The sequence below is a fragment of the Diadema antillarum genome, unplaced genomic scaffold, assembly GCF_040938485.1.
Source record: "Diadema antillarum isolate AM-2024a unplaced genomic scaffold, OU_Dant_1.0 seq00000406_RagTag, whole genome shotgun sequence".
In the NCBI taxonomy this organism is placed as follows: Eukaryota; Metazoa; Echinodermata; class Echinoidea; order Diadematoida; family Diadematidae; genus Diadema; species Diadema antillarum.
This window is the reverse complement of record NW_027271394.1, coordinates 1,509,749-1,527,002: the sequence shown is the minus strand read 5'-3', so window position 1 is coordinate 1,527,002 and position 17,254 is coordinate 1,509,749. Positions and strand designations below refer to the sequence as shown.

The following is a 17,254-nucleotide window of genomic DNA, read 5'->3' as shown; positions in this document are numbered from 1 at the left end:
TTTGATTTTTTTTAGTGGACTTGATTACTTCATTTTTCATAAAAAAGATATAACATTACAAAGAAACTTTCCAAAAATAATCAAATATTGAAAAAACGTCACGTATATTAATCACACAATAAAATACACTGATCATAGAGTTGAAAAATCATTAATTATCAAATAAAATCATAACAAAGAAATGCAGGAGGCCACCATCATAAGCAAAAGCTTGATTTTAATGACAGCCTCTGAAAAGAATGCCCATGGTCAACTTGTCATAAATCAGTTTCCACTGAAATCTATGATAAAATTAACCAAAACTGAGTCGAAGAAGTATCAGTGCAAAAGTGAGTTATAGGGTGCCCATGTTCAGACCTCTCTGTGTTGTTCTAAATGAGCAAAGTTCATGCTGGGGTAGAAAAGCCCAGCTTCTTATGTTTTCTTGCTGTTCACCTGCCCAGGAACAAATTTCTGTTGCCCACGGCATGTGCTAAATTCATTAATGGCACCCTGCATTGAAAGTCTGAATATGTTTAAATGCACTCTCGGTATCCTAGCCTCCCATTTCAATCTCATATCTTTTGGTTAAAAACAAGAGCAAGTTGTACCCCTGGCACTTCTATGTGACAAGTAAATAATACAGTATTTATTTCTTTTATCACACTGATTCACAATTTCTGAAGTTTAAATTCGGCCAAGAAAAATGTATCAGCAGGCTGGTCTACAGTGCCTGACTGTAAAACTTAAATACACATGTATGCCCATTGTTGTGCTTACTAAAGTCTGATAAACTATACTTTGGTACCTTATAAAAAAAAAGAAAACAAGGAAAAGTAGAAATTACGCGGTGCGTAATATATGTCCCCGCCGGAAGTAGCATTTAGTAGCAAAATGTACAATATAGGTAAAAAGATCAAGGTCAAAGGTCAAAGAAGTCAAAGGTCAAAATTCTATGTAGAAGTTTTGAAGCCCTCACCTAGTGCCATCACATAAAGCAAAGGGAATCGAAATCGGGTTAGAAATGGCGAAGGAGTAGCATTTTGTAGCCAATGTACAATATAGGTAAAAAATCAAGGTCAAAGAAGTCAAAGGTCAAAATTCTGTGTACAAGTTTTGAAGCCCTCACCTAGTGCCATCACATAAAGCAAACGGAATCGAAATCGGGTTAGAAATGGTGAAGGAGTAGCATTTGGTAGCAAAATGTACAATACAGGTCAAAAATCAAGGTCAGAGGTCAAAGAAGTCAAAGGTCAAAATTCTGTGTAGAAGTTTTGAAGCCCTCACCTAGTGCCATCACTTAAAGCAAACGGAATTGAAATCGGGTTAGAAATGGCGAAGGAGTAGCATTTTGTAGCAAAATGTACAATATAGGTCAAAAATCAAGGTCAAAGGTCAAAGAAGTCAAAGGTCAAAATTCTGTGTAGAAGTTTTGAAGCCCTCACCTAGTGCCATCACATAAAGCAAACGGAATCGAAATCGGGTTAGAAATGGCGAAGGAGTAGCATTTTGTAGGCAATGTACAATATAGGTCAAAAATCAAGGTCAAAGGTCAAAGAAGTCAAAGGTCAAAATTCTGTGTACAAGTTTTGAAGCCCTCACCTAGTGCCATCATATAAAGCAAACGGAATCAAAATCGGGTTAGAAATGGCGAAGGAGTAGCATTTTGAAGCAAAATGTACAATATAGGTCAAAGGTCAAGGTCAAAGGTCACAACTGAAATTCTGTATACAAGTTTCAAAGCTCCCATGTAGTGCTATCATATAAAGCAAACAGAATCGAAATCGGGTTAGAAATGGCGGAGTAGCATTTTGTAACAAAATGTACAATATAGGTCAAAAATCAAGGTCAAAGGTCAAAGAAGTCAAAGGTCAAAATTCTGTGTAGAAGTTTTGAAGCCCTCACCTAGTGCCATCACATAAAGCAAACGGAATCGAAATCGGGTTAGAAATGGCGAAGGAGTAGCATTTTGTAGCAAAATGTACAATATAGGTCAAAAATCAAGGTCAAAGGTCAAAGAGGTCAAAGGTCAAAATTCTGTGTAGAAGTTTTGAAGCCCTCACCTAGTGCCATCACATAAAGCAAACGGAATCAAAATCGGGTTAGAAATGGCGAAGGAGTAGCATTTTGAAGCAAAATGTATAATATAGGTCAAAGGTCAAGGTCAAAGGTCACAACTGAAATTCTGTATACAAGTTTCAAAGCTCCCATGTAGTGCTATCATATAAAGCAAACAGAATCAAAATCGGGTTAGAAATGGCGAAGGAGTAGCATTTTGAACATTTTGATCACACACGGACGCACGGACGGACAGACGGACACACACATGTACGGAGCCCGTTTCACAGTCCCCCTGCTCGAACTCGTTCAGCGGGGACAAGAAAAATATATATATATGTGTGTGTGTGCACAATAATGAATTATTTGTACACATTCTTGCTTTAAATACAAAACTAGAAATGTCGCTACAGCGACTGGTTATACCCCCGTCAAACAACATTTCATAAGCTTTGGTCGAAACAACATTTGATAAGCTTTGGTCAAAAAACTGAGGAAGTAGTTAAATCCGCAAGATCTTTCCTTGATCTTCTGCCATTAATATGCCGTTACCATGGCAACGTACTTTCGGGTACTGTCTAAAAATGCGTCTTGCACATCTACAACCAAAGGCACACATCTGTACCAAGTTTCATGGAAATTGGGCAAAAACTGAGGAAGTAGTTTGCAACACAAAATTTTCCATCATTTTGGCTCATAATATGTGAGCTGTTACCATGGCAACATACTTTTTGTCACTGTCAAGAAATGTGTCATGCTGACCTATATCCTAAGACAAACATTCAATATGAATTCCATGAGAATTGGAAGAACACTGATGAAGCAGTTTTGCCATGAAGCATTTTGCCCTATATTTTACCAATAACATGCCGTTACCATGGCAACGCACTTTTTGCCACTGCGGAAATATGTGTCTTGCACATTAACATATTCAGATGAACATCTGTACCTAATTTCATAAAAATTGATCAAAAACTGTGGGAGGAGTTCGCGACGCAAGATTTGTACCCATTTTTGCCCATAATATGCCGTTACCATGGCAACGTACTTTTGGGTACTGTCAAAAAATACGTCTTGCACATCTACAACCCAAGGCACACATCTGTGCCAAGTTTTATGGGAATCGGTTGAAAACTGAGGAAGTAGTTCGCGACGCAAGATTTGTACCCATTTTTGCCCATAATATGCCGTTACCATGGCAACGTACTTTTGGGTACTGTCAAAAAATACGTCTTGCACATCTACAACCCAAGGCACACATCTGTGCCAAGTTTTATGGGAATCGGTTGAAAACTGAGGAAGTAGTTCGCGACGCAAGATTTGCAACGGACCGACCGCCCGACCGACCGCCCGACCGACCGCCCGACCGCCCGACCGCCCGACCGCCCGACCGCCCGACCGACCGCCCGACCGACCGTCCGCTGATTCCTATATACCCCCTTCAAACTTCGTTTGGCGGGGGTATAACAAGTATGACAAGCCAAGAGGTAAAAAGGATTGGTTCTATTCCACTGCCACAGATTCTATATTCAACTTTACATGGTAACCACTAACCGCTGCATAAAACTGAAATGGCAAAAAGAGTACATATTACTGGACCCAATGGAAGACCAGCTATGTATAGCTGAATATGGGCTATCCAGCCATCTTCTCAGATGGAAAAAATGAACAACCAACAGACCATAAATCCCCTCATGTATACCCTAGACCAAACAAATAAATGGATAGTATACAGACATGGTGTCTGCTACATCAATGATAGGGGTGGGGATGGGAGGCAAGGAGTGGAGTGTCATAGGTCCCAGAGTAACCAGCGTGACCCCAAAAGTCTCTGTATGTCAACTTCCTGGACTCCAGGGGCCCCATGCAGCGGCCGGGGGTCAGGGTGTATCAGGTGAAAAGCGGGGGTCCAATCAAGGGATGACACGTGCCGAATTATCCCCCTGCCGCGGCTCAAATTTCCTGAACCCGGCGGAGCTGCCGGGCTGCAAAATCTCAGCCGGACCGAGGGCTGAATCAGACGCACGCCCCATCTGACCATTAATTTGCCCCATTTGTCAGGGGGTTCATACAGCGTAAAAGGGAAACTGTTCTGTCTCACTTGTGACAGAGGATGAATGTATGTGATCTGTGTGACTCATGATTAAAGATGAATTGATCTGCCATGGCATTTGTAATAATTCACTTCTATAGGATAGATCTGTATTATACCACTAATCAATATATTGTCTTAGTGAAGAGAATCAAACAACTTTATTACATGTACTTCCCTTTTACTTGAGGCTTAAGGATCAAAACATATACTTAAACTTACTTAAATCCACTTCAATTTCATTTTTATGAAAAGTATACATTCACTTGAGTTGTTACTGACACATGTTAAGGGTACATCATTCCCCCTGCTTTCTGAAAGAGATGTAATGTTCTTTCATTGAGCTAGAAAAATGACAATACATACGTATGTTAAATTCTCTTTGTATTTTCTGTATATAGATGTCCTGCACCAATGTCATGAACTATTGCACTCTTCTCATCCAGCAGTGGTGGCACTAAAACTTTAAAAATTCACAACTTTTGAACGGATCCTCCTATCAGTACCCAATCTTTCGGTTCACGATCTTTTCAGTCAGCATCCCTCAGCTGCGGAATAATCTATTACCAGAATGCATAAATCGACTGACTCAACAGAAAACTTCAAATCCAAGTTCAAACTGCTCAGTTCAACCAGTAGTCTCATGCCTCAGCATATCCAGCTGTTAACTGTTATTATGCCTGAACAATCTGTATCTGTGCATTCTTCTTTTCTCTTTCTGTTTCTTCTCAGCGCTTTGAAATATTTTCATGTAATCAGGACCTTACAAATTTTATCCTAATACTTCTTCAAACTTGTCTGGCACATTTTACTGATACATATGGCCGCATTCACTTCATCCACATCTATATTTGAGTATCATCCTCCTTTAAATGCTTGCCTTTCCTCCTTTTTTTTTTTGCGACTTCTACAGGTGTATCAGGATCGTCAAACAAAACTGTTGGATAACTCAAGTACATACAGCGTGTTCTCTTTCAGAAAATGACTGCTATTGTTCTCAAATTGGACCATGTGAGGCTACAGCTTGAGTAATATGCCCATCTGTGATCCTTGCCTTCCTGTGATCCTCTGCTAACAGAGGTCATAGCTACTTTTAAAGTACCAACTCCAAAACTTTATTTGGAGAGATATCAATTGGAGAAATTCCATCCTTAATTGTTGGTTATGCAATAAATCCCTCGTCTTCTCAACAACAACAACAACAACAAAACTATAGAGACCTTTAGAAATTTGCTACATATTGCTTCAAGGGCAATAATTACAGGTGCGTAATTCTAGCTACCAATAGTATCTCTGCATAGAAAGATGCCATGCCAGAAATTTATAACAAAAATGTTGATCTGTGGCAGTATCCTGGTCTGAACCACGTACAATTCACTCATCACATGAAGACTCCCTTCTTAGCATGAAAGAAAGCCAAAACTGTTTCTGCGTTGTTACAGCATGACGTACTGATTCCAAGAACCATAGTGTGGCCTTTAATTATGTCTACGATATTTGGCACATTACAATGAATGTGAGTTTGTGTACGTGTGACTGCAAAAAACAATGCCCGAGAAGTGTGTAATAACACACAGTTTTCATTATCGGCCTAACAAACAAGTACCATTCACAATCTCCTCCTGGGCCAGATTCGTCAACTTGTGTCACTGTGGAACGGAGACAGCTGGGCTGATTGAAAGCAAGCACTGCCAAGAGCCCTATTGGCAGACCAGACAAAGAAATGCATCATCCTACGATGGACAGAAAATAGACATACAAAAAAGGGACAAAAAGGAGGGAAGCTGTCTGACACATCCGACAGCTTCCCTGCTCAGAAAAGAAAGAAAGAAAAAAAGAAAAGAAAAAAAAAACGGGCAGGAATCGTGGGAGGGAATGGCTCTGATCCCAGCACCCATCCTTGTCGATGTACTAGCCGTGATGAAGCCAAAAGGCTGGAGCATAATTTCCTTAAAGTCAGCGGAAATGGCGAAGCACAACAAACGCTTCATTTCAGAAAATGCAAACACATGGATACCGCAGTGCAAAGGACTTTCAGTGTAGAAGGCGGACGTGGAGTTAAACTTTAGTAACCCACACCCTGGCATTTCCATGACATATTGTGTGTGGGAGTGGGTGTGTGCACGTCCTAATGCTCCTGGAGCAATACGTTAAAGTGCACACATGGGACCGCTAAAGTGACCTGACATTCGTCTCCATTCTCCTGATGACAGAGAGTACTTCCCCAGTGGACCCCGAGGGTCAAGGGTTAAAAGTTGTGTTGTCAAGGCTCGTAACCAAATGACAGACATAAAAATCAGGCATTTTCATCTCTGAGAGATTGTGCTGCACGAATCTAAATTACCTTATGACATTCAACTATATAATATCCTATATTATATTCTTTTTTAACATAATGCATGAGCATGTGGCTTTCCATCTACTGTGAATGCAGAAATTTTCGCAGTACATTAATTTTCGCCTAGTTCGCGCTACTTCTGGCTAGCGCCAATTCCAAAACCAGCGAAAATATCTTCACAATTTTCTCCGCCCATCATAAATGGGTTGACATTTGCGCAGCACGAATTCAACAACCCGCGAATATGTTTTTGAGCTGCTCAGCGCGAAAAATTAATCTCACAAAAATATTGTCATTTACAGTATCAATTCTAAAGTTGATTTCAGTACATTAGGATTCTGAAATTGGGGGGCCGGTGTCTACTGATTGCTTTGAGCATTTGCATCAAGTTAAGAATTCCGTACTGATACCAGATAGGCCTACAGAAATCTGGCAACCTCAGTCATACTTTGTCACTGTTCCTTCAAAGAGTTTGACTGGTAGGGGGTGTTGGTCTCCATTACAAGGTGACCTCTGAAAATGGCAGGAATCACAATGTGACGAATGACATGTACATTTGAGGGAAAGGGAGGAAATGACTAGGTGTCTCAAGATACAACAACAGAGGGCAGTCTCTCAATTGTGATGGGACTTACAGTACATGCACATTCCCGCAACGAAAGACATCCAAAATACAGACTCCAAAAAGTTGGTGTGTGATCATTTCAAGAAGTCTTTGAGAGGGACCACTTACGATGAAGGTGCTACAGCATGGATTGAGTGGAGTGAGGCAATACAGTTGTAGGTGTGGTCAGACTGGCAAAAGATTGAGAAGTTTGGCAGGGGTGAGGAAATATCCCTATAGCTGGAGTGGGAGGTTTCGCGAGAAGTTTGATATGGTCATGCCACACTGGTAAAACTTTGAGATCTTAATCCGTTGAAGACAAATCCCGAGAATACTTGGGCAGGTGTCTCTGGGAAATGCGTGTCACAGCAAAATCAGTCAGTCCTAAATGAGTTACAGATCGCAATCTTCTCAACCTTTTGCCAGTTTGACCGTGGCTACTATGCTAATGTAACTGATGAATTCAAATGAAATCTGTTTGAGATGCAGCAATAATGCCGCGCTCTTCTTGCAAGAGCAGATATACTGCTCAAGTTAGTAAATACTGTTTCACCAAAATGGAGGGTTTCCCCTTGTACATCATTGTATAGGCATGACATTACACCTGCAGCCTAAAAGAACAGAGCTCAAACTTTTTGCCATAATCACTTTGCAGGCCTGGAGAGTATTCTTTGGGTATCTTTCCCATATGTCTTTTATGACAGGTAGGAAACTCCTTTCTACATGCAGTACACAAGCCAAAAGCACTGATATATTGATATTAAAGCCAAAAGCAATGATTGAGAGGGTGGGAGGTAGACATGTATGGGGCACTCGTGGGCGGCTCTGGAATGCTTGGAAATGGGGTTTCCATTCAAGCTTTTTCACCCACTACACAGTTTTAACTTTCTGTATAATCTTACTCTCATCATGGGCAGTCCATCCTGACCCTTATAAAAAAAAACCATGGTTTTACAACCGTAACCATGGTATAACCATGGTTATGGACGGTTTTACAATGGATCGATGGTAGTCCATGATTTTTAATTCATATCCATGGTAAATGTGTGGCGGAAGTGTGGTAATACCATTGTTAAAATACCATAGTTATGATAACATGATAAAACTTTCATTTTACGATGGTTTTAAAACCATGGTGAAAAAATCATTGTTATACCACAGTTTTAAGAAATTAAAAAAACAATGGTGAGAAAACCACGACAAAACCATCGTTCTACTTTGGTAAAAATAACATAATAATATAACAATGGTTGTAACCATGGTTTCACAATAGTATAAAAACAATGGTTAGGAAACCATGGTGTAACTCTCGTTCTACCAAGGTTGAAAACCATCGTTATTAAACCATGATTTCTTCATGGTTTTATGATAGTGTAAAAAAGATAGTAATAAAACCATGATTTTAACCATGGTATTATGATAGCACAAAAACACTAGTTATAATACCATGGTTAAACTTTCGTTTTACAAAGGTTAAAAATGATGGGTATTAACCATGATATTAACCATGGTTTTATCATAGTTAAAAAATGATGGTTATATAACCATGGCTCTAACAGTGGTTTAATGAAAGTGTTTTAAAACCATGGTTAAAAAATCATCGTTATACCACAGTTTTAAGAAATTAAAAAAACAATGGCGAGAAAACCACAACAAGACTATCGTTCTACTTTGGTAAAAATAACAATAATATAACAATGGTCGTAACCATGGTTTCACAATAGTATAAAAACAATGGTTAGGAAACCGTGGTGTAACTCTCGTTCTACCAAGGTTGGAAACCATCGTTATTAAACCATGATTTCATCATGGTTTTATGATAGTGTAAAAAAGATAGTAATAAAACCATGATTTTAACCATGGTATTATGATAGCACAAAAACACTAGTTATAATACCATGGTTAAACTTTCGTTTTACAAAGGTTAAAAATGATGGGTATTAACCATGATATTAACCATGGTTTTATCATAGTTAAAAAATGATGGTTATGTACATTTTGTATAACCATGGCTCTAACAGTGGTTTAATGAAAGTGTTTTAAAACCATGGTTAAAAAATCATCGTTATACCACAGTTTTAAGAAATTAAAAAAACAATGGCGAGAAAACCACAAGACTATCGTTCTACTTTGGTAAAAATAACATAATAATATAACAATGGTTGTAACCATGGTTTCACAATAGTATAAAAACAATGGTTAGGAAACCATGGTGTAACTCTCGTTCTACTAAGGTTGAAAACCATCGTTATAAAACCATGATTTCATCATGGTTTTATGATAGTGTAAAAACAATAGTTATAAAACCATGATTTTAACCGTGTTTTGTATGATAGCACAAAAACACTAGTTATAATACCTTGGTTAAACTTTCGTTTTACAAAGGTTGAAAACGATGGCTATTAACCATGATATTAACCATGGTTTTATCATAGTTAAAAAATGATGGTTAGGCTATATAACTATGACTTTAACAGTGGTTTAACGAAAGTGTGAAAACAACGGTTTTAAACAATCGCTCAAATTCCATTTTAGCGAGGAAAACGATGGTCATAGCTACACCAGGATTTGAACCATGGTTTTATCATAGTGTGATGTGCAAAGGATGGTTATGAAACATTGATTGGTTCTACGAACCGTGGTTTCATGATAGTGAAGAGGCGGTTAAAAAGCCATGATTTTCACCATGGTTGTATGATAGCTCATAAGAACAGTGGTTATAAAACCGTGGTTTAACTTTTGTTTACCCACGGTTGAAAAAGTGGTTAATATTTTAACAATGGTTTCAACCGTGCATGGCTTCATGCTGATCAGATATAGAGTGCAGAAAAACCATATTCTAGAATTTCTAACCATGGAACCTTGTATGATAGCATAAGAACAGTGGTTATTAAACCATGGTTAACTTTTTGTTTTACCAAAGTTTAAACCACGTGCACTATGATTATTGAATGATGTCGATCACAAAAATCAATATGAAAACTCATAATTTGATGGCCGCAATGTCAATGCAAGTCATGACGGACATTCATCTAACGCAACCACCCGTTTGGCTTCAATAGGATTATGTAAACAAACAGTAGTCTTACCATTGCAAACAAAAAGCTGCTTCACTTGGTTGATTTACAGCATTCCTAAAATGCAACATCTATTCACTACGGAATAAAGCACGTAAAAAATCTTAAATGAGATTACATACTCGTGAAAAAATAAAAAAAGGTAGTAACCCATTGCCGCCCGTTCGTTCCCCGTAGCTTTGACATGTACACACAACAATAGAAAACTACTAGTACACTGTATATGAATGCAATCGGCGTGTAGCAATTGTGTACGATGAATGGGAGATCCGGGTTGTTGATATGAGGCTCGTTCGTACCAAGGATCACAACAAAAATATATTTCAAAATATATGGAGCACAAAAAATATTGACACATTAAAAAAAAATTTAATTTGCAATAAAAAAAGTTTTATACATATATTTTTTTATTCAAAACCAAAAAATTAATGATTACAAGTTTTCTTGGTAATAATGTAACGTAAGAGGTCATGTGCGTGTTGTTGTTGTCGCTGATTGAACCTTACGTGTATGTACTGCTGAACCGTTAGTCCGCGACCGCGCTCAAAAACCACACACACGGTTACGATTCGCTGTTCATTTCAAACGCTCTTGATCTTTCGTGATGATCTCTGACCGGAGTCAAACATCTCGAGGTACGAACCATCTATTTTGAGAAATGGCTAGCAAACGGCCCCTAAGAAAAAGAGGAACTTCTCCTTTGGGATTCTTCGCGGAAGGTTGGTCAACGTAACTTTTAATACATTATGTAGACCTAATCTTAGCTAAAATAATTACCAGCGAGATTTGCATTGCATTGTCCCGACCGACCCGGGGCCGGCAGCGGCCCTGCCCCTGCTGTGCAAATTTCGCATGATCGTATCAAGTGGGGATAACCAGTCCAGTTAGACTGTTCTGTATCTGAGAGTGTGACTGAGTCAGTGAGTGTGAGAGTATGACATGAGAGCTCAAGAGTTTGGAATGAGTTGTTCTAACTCAGCTACTGTATATGTACTGAACTGTTAGTGTTACTGTGTCACGTAAATTCTACAAGTTATCTACGGTAACTAGATTCTATACACAACCCAGTCGCTGTAGACAGTGTAGATCTAGTATGGTTGGGGCACCACCTATCGGCAGGGCACCTTCCCATCGGCACCCTGCGTATCATGGCTGTTTGCGTATAGAACGAAAAGGTACGCGCGGGATTAAGTGTCATGAGCTATAAAAACAATAAAAACGAAGAAACGAAAATCAAACTCAAACAAACCAAGCTAAAAATTACACATCCGCTCAGTAACGACGCATGGCTGTGAAATTCATGTGTATTACCTATGGCCTGTGAAATTCACGTGTATTACCTATGCTGTGAAATTCACGTGTATACCTATGGAGGTTAGGGGGTGCCGATCGCAAGGTTCCCTTTTTAGCTGCGCGAAGAAAACGAAACGCACGCGCTAAAATTGCGCTATTTTAAAACGGAGATTCATAATCAACGAGACGGTCATGACATTCAAAACTGCAGTATTTATGGCATATTTGAGGTAAGAATTAGGCGGATTTGTGTTATATTTTTAGAATAAACAAGCTACAGATCCTTAGGGTGACGATACGTGGTACCCCCAACCCTACTACTAAGCGACAGGCTATGATTTATTCGCACAGCACAGCGTACTCTAACAGCGTCTGGTCGGGCTAACAAGACGATAGTCAGTTAGGCGTAATCCCTAACAATGTTAGTAGGCATAGGCCTACCTCATATTGGGTGGTGATGTCAGGTTCGGTGCAAGCTACATCAACAACACTATTTTCTGCTAACTCTGTTAGGACTTCTAGTGGTATAACTGCTCCAGTGAATCAAGAGTATCAGTAGAAGCTACGCTAAGACACAAGGGCTTACTCCTGCGAACTAGTACGCTCATGGGCGAAATACGGACGCCATTCCGCCATTGAAAGCAACAGACCGATAGATTGATTAGAGGGCGTACTGTATATTACGCGATCATGATATCAGTGCCGTATCACTGGGTCCTCGTATTTCTGTCTCCCTTTCATTTTTCCCCTTTTTAGGGGGCATACAGGGGAAGATATGTACGGATGTATGTACTTAGAATCTTGTTTTGTCGTAAAGAAGTATCATTCCTCTCTAACTATGAAATGTATTTGAAAAAAAAAATGTCATTTACTTTCCAATCGCAATCTGCAGGCCCACAAAGTTTGAGCTGAAGTAGGTAGACCAAACTATGTTTCGGGAGGGAGAGAGAAAGAGATAGGTGGCGTTTGTCAGCTCAAACACAAACTTGCTGAGGGACTATAGATAAAAAAGTAAAGGCTTTTACATTACTTCATTTTTTTTTTTTTTTTACATATCGACAGAAAATATACTTTTTGTGATATTTTGAGGTCTGAAATGCAATTCTACCGCTGTGTGCTTCCTTTTAAAATGAAGAAAATGAAAGGAAGGTAGGGTTTGCTCCATAGGCTCACGTGTTTAAGAAGCTTGCGGTATTATTACTAAATTGGCTGCCATTGGGCTCGGTTGGGCTCCCGCTCCATGCCGTACTACACCCGTTTGCGTGCGAAGTAGCGAGAGTACGCCCTCTTAGCTTTTTGATTGTGTCTCAGCACTAACTTAAGCACTGGCAGCCACTGGCACTGGCGATAAAACTGAAGTGAACTTGAAGTCCGTAGGTGCTGGTAGGATGACCTCAAGAATATGTCATAAATTTCTGGTTGCTGGTGCTGGGCAAACTTGTGAAAGATTCGTCTGTCCGGAGGAGGAGTCTTTTATTTTTTTTTTACGTTACTTATGGCTCTCTACCTCCGGACTATGTCTATAGGAGGGGATCCGTAAAGCCAGATGCAGTCTCTGCTCTGTGGAACATATCCCTGTCGACGAGATACAGACCAATCTTTCGGTCAAGTGCTGGGCTTGGTGTTGAAATCAAAGAATGTCGTCTACTGAACCTAGCTCCGCTATTTCGTAGTGTAAGAGTTAGGCCTGTAGCATGTACATTTTATGCTAATGCAATGGTCACCCACGCCACAAAATGTAGGCCCTACACAAGCATGTGGCTTCATAAATCTGAGCCTGGAAGCATAAAATTAAATATTAAGTTGTGTTTTGAAGAATGGTTGAAATTTGGGGCATTTTAGTCTGTCTTCCTCACTTTGTGTCTAAAAACTAAGCAGTCCTGCATCTTTTAATATTCGAGTGTAATCATGCGCCATCACTTTTCGTCGTGCGATTCTCACGGACCTCGCGATGCTGCGATTCCAACACCTATTGCTGGGGATCAATAACTTTGATCAGTATCGCTTAGTTAATCCGACCGTCGGTGTTGGAGCTCAGTTTAAGTCAGTCATTTGGGAGCTAGCACTAGCACTGATCTTGAAATCCCCCAATGGCAAAGGATGCTGTATTTTGTAATTTGTATGTTATACCAGTATATCATTCACCTAACGGATTGTTGTGTGATTTTTCTGGCTAACCTTATTTTTCTTCTCTCAATCATTAATAGGTGTATTATTGTTATGTCGTGTGTTTTTTTTTTTCCTCATCAGAATCAAAGATTGACTGTGCAGGTGGCTGATGTGAGAAGGTGTTTCCATAGAAGACTTGCAGTCCATAGAAGACTTGAGGTCCATCCATGACCATTGATCGTGCTGTCCACTAGCTTGCTCCTTTCATGGGTACAAGTACATGATGCACATGCAGCGCTGATTTCCATCAATATGTGTACATGGCATCCTCCTGGCTGAATTCTGGTGCAAAGAAGTGGATCATCTGATGTCATGTTTTTTCCCGTTTGACCATGTCATCAAGGAGAAGGTATTCCTTTTTCTTTGTTTCTTTATTTCAACCCAGTATGGTTCATTAGAAATTTGAGCATATCGCTGTAACATACCCAAATTCTTGTGCAACATCCTCAAAAACCAGCAGCATGCTATGCGACATTGTAGAATATTTGGGAGTCTTTTATTCCAGCAGTCATTTGGGAGCTAGCACAAGCACCAAACTTTAAATCATCCAATGCTGTATTTTGTATGTTACGTCATTTTCCTGTGTGATTTTTCTGCCTAACCTTATTTCACTTCTCTCAATCATCACTATTATCGTTATGTTGTGTTATTTTTTTTTTCCTCATCAGAATCAATGATTGATTGTGCCAGTGGCTGACACGAGAAGGTTTCTCCATAGAAGACTTGAAGTCCACCCATGACCATCGATCAGGCTGTCCCCTAGCTAGCTCCTTTCATGGGTACAAGTACATGCAGTGCTGATACGTGTATGGCATCCTCCTGGCTGAATTCTGGTGCAGAGAAGTCCATCTACTGATGTCATACTTTCTCCCGCTTTTCCATGTCATCAAGGGTAAGATACTCCTCTGTCTTTCTTTATTTGTTTCTTTCTTTTTTTCAACCCATTATTAGTGTGGTTCATGAGGAATTTGAGCATTACACTGCAGCATACCCACATTCTTGTGCAACATCCTCAAATACCAGCAGCATGCTATGCAGCATCCTAAAATATTGGCAACCTGCTTAAAATAGAATGTGATCAATTTTTGAAAAACATCAAATTACTCTAGGCAATTTGTGCACAATACATGATATGGAATGTTGAACGTAATGGCTTCACCTGTATGTGGCACTTAGGGGTTAAAATGATTGTAAAAGTACACTGTATTTTAAACAGTATCTCTCCAGCACATTAGAGTGATGAAATGATGGCTAGGTGTACCACATCAATCTAATCCCATTCTTCTTATGTTTTTTGCAAGGTAGCTATTCTGTGCAAGAATTTTGTGTGTTGAGTATTTGAAGTAGAGTTTAACACGTACTACATGTTATTATTATTTAAAAAAAATAATAGCGTAATGAATAAATTCTCAGTTCGTTGCAGGAGTGATCTTCCCCAAGAAAATTCTCACGGCTCACGGTTGCAAAAGAAGGACATCTCAAGGCTCCACAACGACAAAGGGCACACTAACCAAGCTATATCAAGACCTAGTTCCTGCGAAGCCTCATCCAGAAGTTGCACCAAAGCTTACTGCTGGATATTCTTGGACAGTAGAAGTACAAGGACAGTTTTCAAAGCATGTGAAGTGTGCATGTATGCTCTCATGTCAGGACTGTTGGTTGCTAGATATTTTTTTTTTTTTTTTGATGCTGTTTTGTTCTGTTGTCCAGTGCTCCTGGTGTCACTTAAGTCCAAATTTGCATTATCTATACAAAGCTACAAATGATCATGTACATCAAACATGCACTAATGTATGTACACTGTATTTAATTATCCAACTAATTCTTTGCAGGTGATATTGTTATAGTTTTAAATCATGTGACTGGCAATAAGCCATACCTACGTACAGTCAAGATGCTGCTCATGAAGCAATAAAAAGCTACTTTTCAATCGTAACAGCAAAGTGAGCAAATGTGCATTCTTATGTCTTATTTGTTGACTGAGGTTCAGTAAGAGTACATTTTCTTCATTGATTTGTTTACATAAACCTACAGTTTTGCAACTGGAAATAATGTGATATTTGTATGATACTTTGACTTCTCACACCCAGCTGCTGAAAAATAACTTTTGAATGTATAATCATAATTGACTGTTTCTACCCTTGTGTACTTTCTTATTTTAAAGGTGCCTAGACCCGGTAGTTGCTGCAGCGCTTTTGGATGAGAGTGCCGATCACCATTAGCATTGATACAAAGACTGCCGAAATTGAGCTGTCGTCAACAGTAAAGCGCGTAGGTGTTGCTAGGTAATGTTGCCTTCATTGTCTTCTCTGCGTGTCAGACAGTCCGTAGAATTTGAATGCCAGGGTGCATGCTTCTTTGTTTGACTTCAGAGAAAAAAATATTAAAGCTGTCATCATCAGCAGTGGATTGGACTTCTTCGGACTCATGGAAATGGGTCAAAGCGTAAGCGCTAACGATAAAGAGGAGTCGATAGCATAGGTCTCTCAAGGAAGCTTGTGCCGTGCGCCGTGTACGCTAACGATAAAGAGGAGTCGATAGCATAGGTCTCTCAAGGAAGCTTGTGCCGTGCGCCGTGTACGCAAGCAAACCACCGGGTCTATGTGCCTTTAAATGCTAATGACAGTACAGTCAACTCCAGTCAGTCAGTTTTGACTGAAAAAGCGCATCAAATTGGGCAATGTTTGACTTCTGCATGTTCAGAGGAATACACATGACTAGGCCATAAAAATTGGGACTTTTTGGTTTCCTCAATTTGGCCATAGTGTATTCGATATACATGTATGTTTTGGGGAGAGCTTTGGCTGTGTGAGAGTCAATGCTGGTAAGAGCATCGACCTACTCGTTGCTACATATAGCTTCTTTTATTAAATAGTGAATCAATTAACACTTACAATCTGCACCCATCCACCAACACACACATGGAAGTCAGTTTTTAAATACAGCTGTACATATTTTTTAGACTATAGCTAGAAGGAAAATAATAGAGAATTGGTTTTCTCCTGTTTCAGAGTCCAGGTTCATATACATGTTTACAAATGTACTGTATCATAATACATATGTATAGGAATTGTAAGAATTATTATTCTGCTCCAGGTAATTTACTGAAAATATTTTTATTTCATCACTTTATGTGAAGACTCTACTGTGCTATTTATTGATCATTATTCATCAAATATTATATTCACCAATTTTTATTATTCACCAATTTCCCCCATGGTTTCTCAAAGTACTTGTGAAATACAACTGTAGTTAAAAATACATTTTTCTACAATATTGCACTGTGGTTAAATAGTGGGTTTACTATGTACAATGGATCATGGTTGTATCGTGATTTGGGTTGTAATTCTGTGGTTTGGCAGCTGTAAAACCATGTTTTCATCTTTTCCTAACCAAACTTTCACCTTTACCTAACCATGGTTTTACACTTCCTTAACCATGGTTTCACTTTTTCGTAACCATGGCTTGGGCACGGTAGAAACACAGTAGTGACCATGGTAAAACCACAGTAATGTCATGGTAAGTGCATTCCAATTTACCACCTTTAAACCATGGTTACCATGGTTAACCCATGCTAAATCTATGGTTTAACCGTGGTTACCATGGTTTAACAATAGTGCAACATTGTTTAACTATGGTTAAAC

The 17,254-nt window shown here is 39.3% G+C and overlaps 1 long non-coding RNA gene across 1 annotated transcript; it reads left to right on the top strand.

The window, feature by feature from the left end:
- Positions 1–10,719: 10,719 nt before the first annotated feature.
- LOC139732215 (uncharacterized) lies at positions 10,720–15,512 on the top strand. The gene is made up of 4 exons (XR_011711013.1): positions 10,720–10,867; positions 13,692–13,959; positions 14,279–14,502; positions 15,024–15,512. It is a non-coding gene; the product is annotated as an uncharacterized lncRNA (long non-coding RNA).
- The last annotated feature ends 1,742 nt before the right edge of the window (positions 15,513–17,254 follow it).